The following is a 16,505-nucleotide window of genomic DNA, read 5'->3' on the forward strand; positions in this document are numbered from 1 at the left end:
CCAGCGCACCGACAACAAGCATTGATGCGACGGACGGGATGACAACAAATTTAGCACACCTCACCTCCCCCCCATAAGGCAAGATTGGATTTCTCCTAAGAGACAAGGGTAAGAACATGTCTCTTCTTTACCCATGTCACATTCCCTCTTCAACGCTATGTGGGATTATAAGGCACCTACGTGGAAACCCCTGGTGAGGCTATGGGAGAAGAGAAGAAGAGGAAGAAGGAGAGAAAGAAAAAGAGAAGAAAATAAAAAGAGAGAAGAAGAAATAAGAAGAGGAAGAAGAAAGAGAAGAGAAGAGAAGAGGAAGAAGAGAGAATAAGAAGAGAGAGAAGAGAAGAAGAAGAAGAAGGAAAGAGAAGAGGGAAAGAGAAGAAGAAGAAGAAGAGAAGAGGGAAAGAGAAGAAGAAGAAGAAGGAAAAAAGAGAGAAAAATACACACACACACACACACACACACACACACACACACACACACACACATATACACACACACACACACACACACACACACACACACATATATATATATATATTCATCTTTTTGACGATAGTATTTCCAATCTTTGTTTTCTTCAACATCTCCAATTTCTTCTAAGCATCTACAACATCTACAGCCATGGGTTCATGACCTTGAGATACAAATTGGACCTTATAAACAAAAGCAAAACTTTCTCATCATTGCACCTTTGCATTCTAGTGACATCATACTTAGTATGCCATTTAGACATGAATTCAATCCACATATTGATTATTCCATGCATACTATGGATTTCACACATAATGGTTCTCTCATGCAATTAGTTGGTGATCATCCTCTTGAGATGTATTCATTATTATCCCATACCCAAGCTAAACGTTCACTTCGGAAGCAATCATGCGCATACATGATTTTAATTAATGAAGTGCAAGAATATGAAAATGATCTCACTCCTTCTCAGAAGCATTCATGGCTAGGTTTCAAGAATTATTATGAAAGAAACTTATTCAACCTAGTAGTTCTCGTTTTGGTGCACCTGTTCTTCTTGTTGAAAAGAAAAATAAGACTTACCGAATGTGCATTGATAGAGCTCTAAATAAGGTCACAATTAATAGAGCTCTAAATAAGGTCACAATTAAGAATAGATATCCCATCCCTCGTGTTGATGATTTTTTAAATAAGGTCATAATTAAGAATAGATATCCCATCCCTCGTGTTGATGATTTTCTAGATAAGCTTAAAGGTCACAATTAAGAATAGATATCCCATCCCTCGTGTTGATGATTTTCTAGATAAGCTTGAAGGTGAAGATATCTGTCTTTAGTAAAATTGATTTGAAATCTAGATATCGTGAAGTTTGAATGATGGGTTCTAATATTTATAAAACTTCTTTTCATACACAAACTAGTCATTATGAATTTTTTGTTATGCCTTTTGGTCTAACCAGTGCACCTACTACGTTTGCATGCATGATGAATCGTATATTTCTTTACCATTAGAATTGCATCATTGTTTTCTTTTATTATTTTCTTGTCTTTAGTAAGAATCATTCAAAACATGAACATCTTGCTGCATTAGTGTTTAATCTTCATAAAGAAAATCAAATTTATGCTAATCTAGACAAAAGTCTCTTTTTCCAAGATGAAATTGAGTACTTAGGCCACATTGTTTCAAGTGAAGGTATCAAAGTTGATCCAAAAAAGATAAAAGTCATTGAGACTTGGCCTACTCCAACATGTGTTTAGGATTTTGATCTTTTCTTGGTTTGGCTAGTTTTATAGGAAGTTTGTTCGTAATTTCTTATTAATAGAATCTCTTTTCTTAATGGGTTGTCTAATGCCTCCTGCTCGCTTTCTAAGTACTATTTTAGCATCACCATCCATAGAAGCTCGAGTCCTCTTTGTTGCATTGAGCTCCATGGCTGCTTCATTTGGGGTGAGGCCAATTACTATCCAAGGCACAATTGAGGTAGATCCTGTAGAATCTCTCCTTTTTTTTTGAGCTTCTCAACACCATCAAGCCCTGTACCCTGGTGTCCACCTCTCAAATTTAAGCATCATATCTTGCACTCTACAGTAGGCAAGCAGTGAGGTCATTCTCATAGGCATCAAATAGTGTAATATATTCCACACCATCATTTGCTGCTAGCTAGCTGCCATGAACAGACTCTGCTAGATTAGACCGGGGCACCAAAAACTTGTCATTGTATTTCTTAGCCTACAAAAAAAACTCATAAATTACACATGAATGTTTCTCAAACAATAATCTGAATGCATAGTAGCTTATGTCATTACCTCAACCATGTATTCCCCAGTGTGGTACTCTAGCATTCCACCACACAAGCCATGTTTCCAACATGGTTATCTTTGATTTGTCCACATGCCCTCTCCTTAGCCGATTCCTTAAGCCATCATGTTTAATCTCTATGGCCTATTCTGATGGTGCACCTTTCCATTGCCAGCATCTGAATTTGAACTCCTCTTGCAAATGGGTTGAATACATGCAATTTCATGTTTGTGAAGACTTTGTTCCCAATAGAAAGAGGAAGAGCACTCTCTTCCTTTCATGTTCTTGTCTAGGCCACCACTAAACACTGATCCTGCACGCCAATTTTCTTGAGCTTGATCTCCCATAAACCCCCTAAATTGTCTTTTTATATCCTTCTAGCTCCATGACTCGGTTTAGAAGCTCCTAAAATAATGTTTGTGCTTCAGTTTTTGGATCCCCCAATGTCTATTGTTTGCATATCTTGGAAGGATTGTAAACATGTTATGCCATTGTTTACCAATCTCTCATTCTCTTCACAAAGTCAAAAAAGATCTAACAACCTGTTTAGGTTCCTGATTTGGCTCAAACCTCAAGCTTAGCATCCCTTCTAAATATGAGGCTCAGCTCCAACTTTGTTCCTCATGCAATGGTTCACCCTCAGGTTTGAGGGTCCCATCTTAGTCAAAGGCTCAACCCCAAGGTTAACCTTCATGCTTTGGCTCAACCTCAGATTTGAGGCTTCCTTCTGAGTCAGAGGCTCAGCTCCAAGGTTGAGGATCATCCTTTAGCTAAACCTCAAGTTTGAACTCAAGTGTCAATTGAGGTTCATGCTTTTGATCATCCTCAAGTTTATGTTCCCTTCTAAGTTTAAGGCTCAACCTCAAGGTTGAGGCTCTCGTCTGACTCATAGGCTCAAATTCAAGATTGAGACTCATACTTTGGCTCAACATGGCGATTTAGGATCTTTTTATGTCTCAAGATTAATCAACCTTAAGTTTGAGGTTCCTCCTTTGTTTTAAACCATAGGTTTCACACTCCATTCTAAGTTTGAGGCTCAACCCCAAGTTTGAGACCCTCAAGTTTGAAGGTCCCTTCCAAGTTCGAGAGAACTTCATGCTTTGGCTCAACCTTAACTTTGATGGTTCCTTGTAACTCTTGAATGCAAGCTTTGATCATCCTCAAGTTTGAGGTTCCCTTCTAAGTTTGCGGCTTAACCTCAAAGTTGAGGATCATCCTTTAGCTAAACATCAACCAAGTGTGAGGCTCTCGTCTGAGGTTCAAATTCAATATTGAGACTCATGATTTGGCTAGTATCAAGCTTGATCAACCTCAAGGTTGATAATCTTGTTTTGGCTCAAACCTCAGGTCATAGGCCCCATTCTAAATCTAAGGCTCAACCCCAAGTTTGAGCCTCATGAGATGTGGCTCACCATACAGGTTGTATGCTCCCTTCTAAGTATAAGTCTTAACCACAATGGTGACCCTCATGTTTTAGCTCAAGCTCAAGTTTGAGACTCCCTTCTAAGTCCAGGACTCCATCTCCAAGTAAGCAAGATAATGTTTTCTTTTGATCCACTCCAAGATCTACATACAAACCATATTTAAATGTTTGATTTTGATTCTTTCTTCCACGTGTCAAGGCCATTAGTTCTATGGCTTCATGAATATATCACAACACTCAAGCTTGAGTTTGGGTATCCCTTACACAAGGGTGTTGGGGGATACCAACTTGATTAAAATCTTTAAGGGGGGGGGTTTCACATAAATATGTAAGCATAGCACGTGGGTTCAATAGAAGGTAATTTTAAAATCCCTTTTTTTACACATTTTTAACATATAGAAGGGTACCATTTAAAGGGGGTATTCATAGGTTGAATAGAAAAAAGATATGTTTTATTCATGAAAAATTCACAGATAAGGGATTTTTAAAATAGGCCTTAAATGCATGTGATACTACATAGGGTTTACATAAAGTGAACCCCCCAAGATTAAAATGGAGTACGTTTCCTAGAAATCTCTAAATCAAGAATCAAGATGATTTTGGAAACCACTAAATCAATGCTCACGCTCAAGTTTAAGAGTCAAGATTTTGCACAAAACCAATTTTGAGGTTCCAACAAGATTGAGAGTAGTTTTTGGATGAATCAAGGATGCAGAATCCCAAGATGCATTTACTCTTAAGATCTCTTTGGTGGTGTGCATTCCAAAATAATTCAAAACTATTTATGGGACTCAAACTTAGGTTTGAGTTCTCAAGCTTTAGATCCACTCCAAGATCTAGGTTACAAATAATATCAAGTTTATTTTTGGGAAATGTATGTCAGATTTCAAGATGAACCAAGAAAAACACATTTTTTACTACAATAGTTTTTGAATCCACTCCAATTTCTACGTTGCAAACTTTCTTTTCATGTTTGCTTTTGATCCTCTCTTACACATGCATGAAGGCCATGTGTCCTAATGTCTCTCATCTAATGTTTTAGATTTGGTGAATATGTCTTGAGGCTCAAGGTTGAGTTTGAACATCACTTAAACAAAGGCACTGGGAAGGTTCTTCAGGGGCAAGAGGGGAGAAACTAGTTTAAAAACAAGTCTATATTTTCTCTTATAACAAGATTTATCTCAACTTTTAGTTTCAGCATCTCTTACATTTTCCTTCATCCTAGGTCTCCAATCTATTATGCTAAACAAAACAAAATTAGATTGAGCATCTCTTTCATTGGGTAATTTGGGACTTGAACTACTAACATGCAAACCATGCTTGAAATAAAGTGGGACTAGAACTACTAACATGCAAACCATGCTTGAAATAAAGTCTACTTCCTTGAAAAAAGAGCCATAAAGAGGTTATATATCAAGAAAAAGGGTGAAAAACCCTTTCTTTGTATGCAATATTCAATGAAACCTTGAAGATTGATGCTCTCAAGCTTGTGCATACTCTGAAAATGTCACTTGAATATGGGTTCAAAAATACACTTAGTAACATTTTTAACCTTAAACTCAAGTTAAATCCTCACTATGTATATCATATTTCTGTTTGTCGTCGCTAACTATTTGCATCTTATGCGTGCTCAAGTAATACTATAAAAATTTGGCACAATGTACATACTACATTTGTGTCATTTGAATTATGGGTTATTGGATCCTATTGATTTCTAGTTGTTAACATGATTTATTGTTCTTTTACATACAAGTACACAACATCTGGAGCAAAGGACATTTGCGTCCTTTAAATTTTGGGTTATTGGATTCTATTGGTTTCAAGTTGTTAACATGATTTAATGTTCTTCTATATAAAATTACGCACCATGTGGACCAAAGGAGATAAAGTTTTTTTTCTTCAAGGATCCTTAAGAAAGGGTTGAGGGAATATTTTCTTAAATGATCCTATTGAGCTTTGTGGCACCATTGAAATTGGTGATTCATGTGTTTCAATACATGTTATTGAAAGCTTTGAGGATCTATACACTATTCCATTTCCAATCATGGATGCTACTAAAATGGTTAAGGCCATTGGAAGTATTATTAAGCCAATTACAATGTTAGTTCAAGATACATTGACACATGAAATAGAATGCAAATAATATAATACCAAGAATGGAATGATTTAGGATGCACAGACAGGAATGTAGACAATATAATGGTTCAGGATGCACAAACACTTGGAATGATTCAGCATGCACAAATAGATGAAATAGAATGTAGACAATGTAATGGTTCAAGAGATGAACAAACACATGAAATGAAATGTAGACAATATAATACCAACAATAGAATGGATCAAGATACATAGATAGCTAAAATGAAATGCAAACAATGTGTTTGTTTAGGATGAACAAAAACATGAAATGGAATGTAGACAATGTAATACCAACAATGAAATGGTTCAAAATATAGAGCATTAGGGGAAATATGGACTACAAAAAGTTTCCTTCAGGATTAATTTTAATGACATTTTAATTAAGTTTTGACCAATGGGAGTGACAGGGGGAGTGCACATTTTATCCACTATCTTTAGAACCTAAAGTAGGGGTGTTTATTGATATACTTTAGGCTTGTCCCTCTAGTAACCCCAATCACATTACCTTTTTTATCTAGTAGCCCCACTAGTGTCACTTCACCTCCCTTGGCCCCACCAGATATGCTTGGCCAAAAAGTAACCCTCAAAATTAGAAATTTATGTTTCCCTCCAAAAATATGATTTTATCCCCAAAAAAAATCATCCATATTATTCTATAGTAAAAAACAAATTTCCTAGCTTACTAGCCCCTTTTTATACTCTTAAACTAATTACACTTGTAAACCATTAGTCCTAGAGCTTTCTAATCCCTCTCTAATCTTGCCTACAACCTTCTAATATCTTTCCAATCTTTTTGTAAGCTTGTAATCTCTCTCCAATCCTCTTATGTGTCTTTAATCTCTCCTTAATCTTGCAGTAAGTTTCTAACCCTTTTGCAAGCTTCCATATCTCTACTAATCTTGCTATAACCTCTCTAATCCCTCTCTAATCTTGCCTATAGCCTTTTCTAATCTCTTTTTAATCTTTGTTATAAGCTTATAATCTCTTTAGTCTCTCCTTAATCTTGCCTATAGCCTTTTCTAATCTCTTTTTTAATCTTTGTTTTGTAAGCTTATAATCTCTTTAGTCTCTCCTTAATCTTGCAGTAAGTTTCTAACCCTCTTGCAAGCTTCCATATCTCTACTAATCATGCTATAACCTCTTTAATCCCTCTCTAATCACTTGTAAATCTTGCTACAAGGTTTAATGGCTCTCTAAGCTCTTGTCTTATCCTCTAAAAACATTCTAACTCCCTATTTCTCCTCTAATCCCACTTAAGTTACTTTATCCTTTTGTAAGCAAGTTCTCAACCATGGAAACATCAAATAGGAGACCTAGTGATTCCACGTTTGAGTATGTTCTTAACAACTCTAGGAATGAGCAAGGTATGTGGGTTGGAGAGATTTTCAAGGGGTTAATGGATTAGGTTTACTTATAGCCAATCTTAAGAGGCCACACAGAGTCAAAGCTTGTGGTGTTTTGGACATCATTGGAAGGGACGATTGCTAGCTTTCAAGAAAAGGCAAGGTGGCAATGGTTTAGACATTCATCTTCCTCCTCAAATGGCAAAAAACAGGTTTCCTTGTAATTGTAAGTATTTTATTACAAATGTGGTTCTATTCAAATCATTCTGTTATACCCTTGTTGTTCACTTCTTTTTTTGGTGGTTTTATGTATGTAAACATATTCCCATCAAGTTACATAGAGGAACAACCATTGAAGAGCATAACAGAGACCTTCAATGCTTTCCATTACACCATAGATGAGGTTTATTTCCTAACAATAACCGTAGGACACTTCTTGGCAGTACTAGAATATTCTTATTCACACACTCTTACATAGTTCCCTCTAGGCCTAAAGACTATGGAAGAATATTCTTTTTCACACACTCTTACATAGTTTCCTCTAGGCATAAAGAACCGTAGGACACTTCTTTGGCATTAGAATATTCTTTTTCACACACTCTTACATAGTTCCCTCTAAGCCTAAAGACTATGGAAGACCTAAAAAAGCTTCCATTTCCCTCATTAGGTAGTATTGAGTGGTCAATACAAGACAAATAGAGTGTACATGCCTTCAAACAAAAGATGATTAGTGAAATCCAATCCTCTTTAAAATTTACAAAGCCCTCTCGAGTCCTAGTTGGTATACTCCCATTCATCTTTTTGTGCACATGTTTTGTAAGCTCCACAAGACACTCCAACAATGTTCATTTGCAAGAAATTGCAATCTACTCAGATAAATGGTTTATTTAGAAATGCATGGGCTATAGTTGAAGGGGTGCATAAGGGAGATGTATATTCTTATAGAGTTGTGATTTCAAGTAGCACACTTTGATACTTGAAAGCACGCTCAAATTTATATATCCCATTCTTTTACAAGCGATAAATGAAGAAAAAGGAGGAGTGGATACCATTGCAATTATGCGAGGGTGTTGATTCACCCATAGAACTACCGGTCAAACTACCCAATGGCACCATTGACCTTGTCAATGCTAGCAAAGAATGGAGCCTAGCAAATATTTGGAGAACACCTGGTCCTACTAATCATGGGATTTGAGGAAGTATAAGATTCCAGCTTCAAGATAGAACGTTGAAAGGTATTAGCTTTTTCCTCATTAATTTTTGAGTTGATTTTTCTTAACCATCCATGCTCTGATGATATTTTTTCATATGTGTTTGTGTAGATTGGGAGACGTATGGAGAAGTCTTTCATGGTTTGTGATTCTTGATGGACGGGGATTGATATCCATCTAATGACTTAAATTACAAGTAATAGTTGAGTTTCTCTTTTTTCTGGAATCCCACACTCCCTCTTTATGCCTGCTCAACAAGCCTATGAAATAAGATGTTTTGGTTAAGTTTCCAACCTACCATAGATTCATAATTTATCTAGTTGACTTAGAAATGATAATTGAGTTTTGACAAGATTTCCAAGCTCATACTATTCTTTGCAAAAAACTTAAGAAATAAGTAAACTCTTCTTTTCACAATGCTAATCTCTTAATCTAGTCATTGTCCAAATTGTCCTAGTTGTTTAAGCATTCTCCCATGAGTAGCATTCTTTTGAAAGTAAATGATAAGCTTGTATAGTGTTTTTTGAAAGATAGGTATACTCTTATGAATAATCTTTATAAAGGTTAAGGAGTCTATAACCTCTTTTTCTTGTAAACAATATTTCTTGTTAAACAAACACATATGTAATCCCACTAAGCACGCTTGAAATAATTCTTAGGATGACATGAATTTCATGGTAAAAATTTCTCTTTTAACCAACATTTTCTTCTTTAACATAAAAGGTAAAGTTTGGTGGTGGTCACTTATAATAATGCCTTGTTGTTATATTAATATTTGAGATGAATCTTTTGGTTTCCCACAAATGACTAACTGGAATTTTGGGATTCAAGGGCGACCAAAGGCCATACAAAAAAAACTAGCAAAAGAAGTAGTAATGGATTCATCTTTGTTTGGGGAGATACATCGGGTGTCAAAGCAATTGTCTGATAGTGACTTGGCTGACACACTTGCTAGGTTTATACCTTTGCTCAATAAAAGAAAACTATCTAGGTGGAGGAAAGAGACAAAAGTAGAGAGGGTCCAGAACTTTGGAGACATGGAAGTAATATTGGACATGAAGCGGCGGTTGCTCTTTGACTTCTTTCCAGAGCATGGTCTTCCTAGGTTTCAACTAGAATTTTCCTCATTCCTCCAGAGATGTCATATTTTCAAAATGTCTTCTTAAGGCCTCGAAATGGAGTTAAACTCGTAAAAAAAATGAGACCTAAGGGAGAACTAGGAGGTTGTTGGATCTTTTTTGACTTTGTGAAGAGAATGAGAGATTGGTCAACAATGGCATAACATGTTTACAATCCTTTTGTCCAAGAGATGCAAACAATAGCCATTGGGGAATTCAAAGTAGATGACACTGAAGCACAAACATTATTTTGGGAGCTTCTTAACCGAGTCATGGAGCGAGAAGGATATGAAAAGACACAATTTCGGGGGTTTATGGGAGATGAAGCTCAAGCAAATTGGCGTGCAGTAAGAACAGTGTTTAATGGTGGCCTAGACACAAGGAGATGAAAGGAAGAGAGCACTCTTTCTCTTTCCATTGGGAACAAAGTCTTCACAAACATGAATTGCATGTATTCCACCCCATTTGCAAGAGGAGTTCAAATTCAAATGCTGGCAATGGAAAGGTGCACCATCAGAACATGCCATAGAATTTGAACTTGATTGTTTGTTGAGGAATTGGCTAAGGAGAGGGCATGTGGAAAAATCAAAGATAACCATGTTGGAAACATGGCTTATGTGGTGGAATGCTAGAGTAGCACACTGGCAAGAATACATGGTTGAGGTAATGACACAAGTTACTATGCATTCAATTTATTGTTTGAGAAACATTCATGTGTAATTTATGAGTTTTTTTTTTGGTAGGCTAAGAAATACAATGACAAGTTTTGGTGCCCCGGCCTAATCTAGCAGAGTCTGTTCATGGAAGCTAGGTAGCAGCAAATGATGGTGTGAAATATATTACACTATTTGATGCCTATGAGAATGACCTCATCGCTTGCCTACTGTAGAGTGCAAGATATGATGCTTCAATTTGAGAGGTGGACACTAGGGTATAGGGCCTGGTGTTGAGAAGCTCAAAAAAAGGAGAGCTTCTATAGGGTCTACCTCAATTGTGCCTTGGATAGTAATTGACCTCACCCCAATGAAGCAGCCATGGAGCTCAATGCAACAAAGAGGAGAACTTCTATGGATGGTGTTGCTAGAATAGTACTTAGAAAGCAAGCAAGAGGCATTGGACAACCCATCAAGAAAAGAGACTCTCATCAGCCTGAGTATGAGTATGTTACTTGACCGGTCCATAGAGGTGCTCATAGACAGGCCACTCAGACAACCACTAACAAAAGTCAAAGAGTTGAGATGATTGTTCACCCAACCAAGTGGGGCATTAGACTGACTAAGCTAGAGTGTGGAGCAAGATGTCTAGGCTATCTACTCAGAGAAGGTAGGAAATGTGACAAGGCTATTGATGGGAAAGGGAGAGGCAGCTTGGTGGGTGTACCAACACCATGCTTCAAGGGACTCATTTAATTTCGAGGTGGTGTTGTGTGGTTTTTTGGTGATGATGTGCATCACACAAGAGAACCTTGTGATATAGTCAATAAGAAGCCTGCTTCTAGGCCAACAAAGTGGCCAGTGGCACAAGGCACAAATCTTACAAGGGTAGAGATTGAAGGTTTATGGGACATAGGGTTTCATTTATTGAATATTGGTCCTTCAAGGGGATGGGCTATTGAAACTACACATGACACAATGGAGGGGGAAGCGGGAGACTTGCATGGTACGGATGCTAGGCCAATACATTGTGGAGGTAAAAAGATTTTTGTTTCAAGGGTTGTAACAAAAGATATGGATGCAAATATAATCCTACCAGCCAGCCTTTAGTGTCAAGTTATTGAAAGGAACGTCATTCAAGCCAATGAGGACATGGAATTTCTAGTATTAAACCTCGGGAAGTAAGGCTCATGGAATACATACAAGGTGAAAGTTTGTGCATTCCCATCATGTAGTTGTGAAGATTTTAAGTTTAGGATGGATAAGGGCAAAAATTACGTGCCTTTTGCAGACATCTGTACTACATATACACAAATGAACTGGAACTTCAAGTGGCTACGGAGAGGTTTGTTCACCATGTAGCTTTAACAAAGAGGGAGTTGGGGCAGGCACTCAAAAAAATTTGACAGAAGAGAGTGATGGGCAATGGAAATCTTTTGGGGTGGTTTTGGTGTGTCTTTTTTGGGTTCATGGTTTTGTAGCTAAAACAATTTATGTGCACATATTTACATGGGTTTGTGAAGATTACATTATAAAGATACAAGTTTTTTCTTTTGCTTATGCTTATGAAGTATGCACATATTTACATGGGTTTGTGAAGATTACATTATAAAGATACAAGTTTTTGCTTTTGCTTATGCTTATGAAGTATGCATTTTTTGTGCGACACAGATTTGAACAATGGTGTGGGGTCCTCCAATGTCATGAAAACTAATTTCTATATAATCCATGCATAAAATTATATTTTTTACTCTGCAAATATGCTTGGTTATGTATGATAGGTGTGCTAGAACCTATGTTGTGCTGAAATACATTGTTTCACTTGGCTGCACCATTGTGCATGAATACAGCATAGCCTTGCATTAGGTTTTTGTCTCTTTGTTCTTAATTGCATGTTTCACTTGACTGCACCATTGTACATGAATACAGCATAGCCATGCATTAGGTTTTTTATTTAAGATTTCTTGTAGGAGTGTTTCTCCTGTTGAGACATCAAGCTTAACACGAGGTGACACTTATGATATGCCTAGATGACCGTTTCTGCCACTTACATCATTGGCGTGTTTGGTAGGATGCTAACATGATAGATCTTCATAAGTGATTCTACAGTTGCACTACACCAGCTACTACTAGTCCATCATTGAGTTATGGCATACTTATCTTGCTAGCTCACTCACTTAGCGTGTTCACATTATATGGACTGCATGTACATAGTACTTTAGTACTTATGCTATATTTGTTAAATTTGCAACAATGTGATAAGCTATGGTGGATCAAATGCAAGAATCAACATCATTAACAAAGAGATTAGATGATGATTAAGATGAGATTAGTGAGCAATTAACTAATGTAGGCATGGATAATCAAAAACCAGCAAATTCTCATTAGGCCAATGCCTCAATTTATAGAGTTTACATCCAAGCATCTAATCCCACTGATCTCTCCTTGATTCACTCCACCTCTTTTGCTAGATTCCCTCCACCTCTTCCTAGAATATCTCCACACATCTTAAATCTTCTCATGTTGCCCTTTATTCTCTCCTAGTAGATACCTCTCACCTTTTCATAGCTTCTCTCTCATTTACAGATTCTCTTTTACAACCTCTTGCTAAGGGTTTGTTCCCGCACACACCCTATTCACTTGTATATTTCAACACCTCCCCTCAAGTGAATAATCCTAGCACACCTGGACCCTATACCAAGTTTCCCTCTTACTTGGTAGCCCTCGACCAGTGCCTCAAGTCCCTAAACTCATAGTCTCTCTCTCTCTCTCTATGTGTCCAAGGAGATTACAAGTGCCCGGGTAGATAAAGTGCTCACACATACATCTACCACATGTGTAAGATTCCTCCTCAGGCTGAATATTGATTAAGCCTCTACTTCAATCCCTTATAATCATTCTTTGTTTCTCAATACAAGAAATATTATTTTTCCTTGTTTGGCCTAGTAAGATAAATATTTCTAGAGGGTGGTAAATCAATATTGGGATATTTTTGTATAAAAAAAATTCTACAAATATCAAAAAAATATTTTCTTGAAACAAAAAATCAAAATAGATTTTCCAAGGTGCAATTGGAATTAATAAAAATTGATTTAGAAGACCTTAGCCTAAGGGTCAAGATTTTCAAAAAAAAATTGATTATGGCCCAATTAAGGTTCCTATGGACCAATAAGATTAATCCAACTGTTGGGACAAGATAAATCCAAAGAATAAAAGAAAATACCCAAAAATGAGTAAATATCCACATAAGATGAAGAGTTGACTAAGTACTGGTTTATTAGTTAAAAATTATGAAGTATTAATTTAAAAAAATGAGATATTTTGGAGTAATTATTCATTTTTGACACATGGGTAAGGAAAAGGGCGCGCTTCAAGGAGGTGCCTATTTCACATGTGTGGATGAGTTTTAAACTCAAAAATAATAGGATATTGTATCTCTCCTCTCTCCTAAATCAAACCAAATAAAAAAGGGAGCCAAACTGGTCCAAAACTTGTCCAAATTGAGCCAGACTGAAGCTGGAAAATTCTAGAACTTAGTTGGACTCAATTAGTGGCCTCCCTCACCTATAAATAGACCCTCATTCCTTTGTATTCTCATCTGTGAACTAAACTATGCCGGTATTACTCTAAGTTAAGCTTATTTTCTATTATCATCTACAAATTGAAGAGATTGGAGGTTCTCTCTCTCTTCAATCTTCCTTGGAGATTCCAACAACATACCAAACCAATTGATTGGTTGGGGGCCTCTACTGTGATCAAAGAGTCAAGTAATTTAGGAGGTAAAGTGTGGATTATTGTCTTCTTTTTCTTCAATCTCCAAATGTTTCTCTTCTCAACCCCTCTCAAGCTTGAGAAGCATTAATTTGAATGGCTTTTGAATACTATTGAAGTTCTTTAGTGTCTTTTGATGAAGAAATACATAAATTTCCATTTATGCTTAATTTATAATGGTTTTTAAGCATTTCTCTCTCTCCCCCAAAGAATGGTCATTCCTATGACCTATTCTCAATTCGAATGAAGCTTCTCATGAAGCATTTCTCTAATCTAAAAGTAATTTCTATGCTTGTCTAATTGAAGGCCAAAATAATGACTTTTTAATACTTTTATGCTATTAAATTTATGGTAAAATTAAGAATCAATCTATAATTGGATAATGATACAATTAGAGCTATGGCAAAATTTCTATAAAAATAACACAAATCATTTTCATTCATAATATGAAAAGAGGACTTCCTACCATATTCTAGGATTAATCATTCTAGATTAATTGAATGATTCTCGTTATAATCACGAAAAATTAATTTTTATGTTTATGCATAAATAGTTAATTAAGAAAAAGAGAAATTTCTAGTAATCCATTTTTATGTTAAAAGAGTAATCCCCATGCCAATGGAAACCCATGTACTCCAATGAAGTAAGAAAAAAATTCTAATGCTAAAATAATGCATGTTTTATTTAAAAATTAAAGAAGGATTTTAGTTAAATTTATTATTTTGCATAGATAAATTTTAAATGATAAAAGAGGAACTCCCACTATATTGGAATCCAAATATTTAAATGAGGAAAGTGTAATTCCTAGTGTAAATGAATTAATGAAGATTTTTATTTAAATTTTTAAGAGAAAATTTAGTTAAATTTATCTTTTTGCATAGAAAAATTTTAAATGGTGAAAGAGGAACTCCCAAGATATTGGAATCCAAATATTTAAATGAGGAAAGTGTAATTCCTAGTGTAAAGGAATTAATGAATATTTTTATTTAAATTTTATGAGAAAATCTAGTTAAATTTATCATTTTGTATAGATAAGATTAAATGATGAAAGAGGAATTCCCACCATATTGGAATTCCAATGTTTAAATGAGAAAAGCGGAATTTTGAGCTTAATGGAATTAATGGATATTTTTATGTAATTTTTAAGAAGAATTTTAACTAGATTTAATTTATGGTAAAAGAGGAATTCCCGTGATGATTGGATTGCATTCACTGAAATGAGAAAAAGAAGGATTTCAAGTTTGTTCAAAAAAATAGATATTGATATTTTAGTTAAAAGAAAAATTTATATGATATTTAAGAAAGTATGGATTGGAATTAAATTTTAGTGTCAAAAGATGAATTTCTACCATAATTCTACCTAATGAATTAAGGCTGAGAAATTATGTGGCATAAAGAATATCTTTGGATATTTTAATTGGTAAAATCAATAAATTGATATTTACCCAAAATCTAGATGTTTAGTTGAAGGGAATCCTTGTAGAACTAAACCGAATGAATTTGGTTAGACTACGTGAGGGACGAACAGTAAACCTAATTGTCCTTCTCTCGATCTGAATCAGACAAAAACTTCGTGAGACCAATTCGAGTTACTAAATCCAAAGAATAGACTACCGAAACTAATCTATTTTTTCCTTGACCAAACTCACCAAGAATCTAGTTGGACAAATGGACAAAATGATGGATAGATTACCCTCATGAGAGATCAAGGATCCTCATTATGAAACTGGGAATTATGAAAAAAGGGTTGTCGGAACCCGATCTCAAATTAAAATTTTACTTGCATTGGAACCTCTGTTTTTTCATTCAAAGGACTGTTTTACGCCACAATGCTGGAGGAAGCATTTGGCTTATGTTTTTATAAGAGGAGGTTCATTGGATTAGCCTAGCGAGGAGTCATCAAGGGACGTTGCTTGTGGCAAAGCCTGCTGAGGTCTTGACCAGCCTCAGTACGGTTAAAATGGTGCGCTTCCGATATGATGGGCGAGGACCAACGAAGCGATCCCTGAGTGAAGTGCTAGGACACCTAAGGAGGATCCTAGAGGGTTCTGACCAGGCGATGCATAGGCTCACAGTTGCTACACCCATGCATACGTCGAGAAAGATTTTGGATGGACAAAAAGGACAGATTTTTTAGAACCAAATTTTGATATTGGATCTCATTGGTTGGCCAGCTGGTCTTCAATGGAGAGTTCAAAGGATACATTTTTGTAATACAATGGACTCGGAATTTTGGAAAATGATGATCAGAAATATTATGATTGTTTTTAAAGCCAGTCAAATCTATTATAAATGGCAATTTCAAATTGGGTGTGTACGCGGTATGCCTACCTTGATTTTTGCATGAATCGCCGAGCTAGGGGGCCTAGGAACTCTTTTCCTTGGTACGCGGGCTAAAAGCCAACCAAATCTTTATAAAGGAATCCCACGAATTCAGTTGTCGGGTGGTTGGCTAACCCATGGGCTGGCTCCGCTGCTATGACTGATAAATCTCAATTTTTCTAAGGGATAAAGCTTATCATTAAGAAAATAATTAGAATGATCCCTAATTGGATCATTAATCCATAATGGATTGAATC

This window comes from Cibotium barometz, chromosome 19 (assembly GCF_041138505.1).
Source record: "Cibotium barometz isolate CiBa-2024 chromosome 19, ASM4113850v1, whole genome shotgun sequence".
NCBI lineage: Eukaryota > Viridiplantae > Streptophyta > Polypodiopsida > Cyatheales > Cibotiaceae > Cibotium > Cibotium barometz.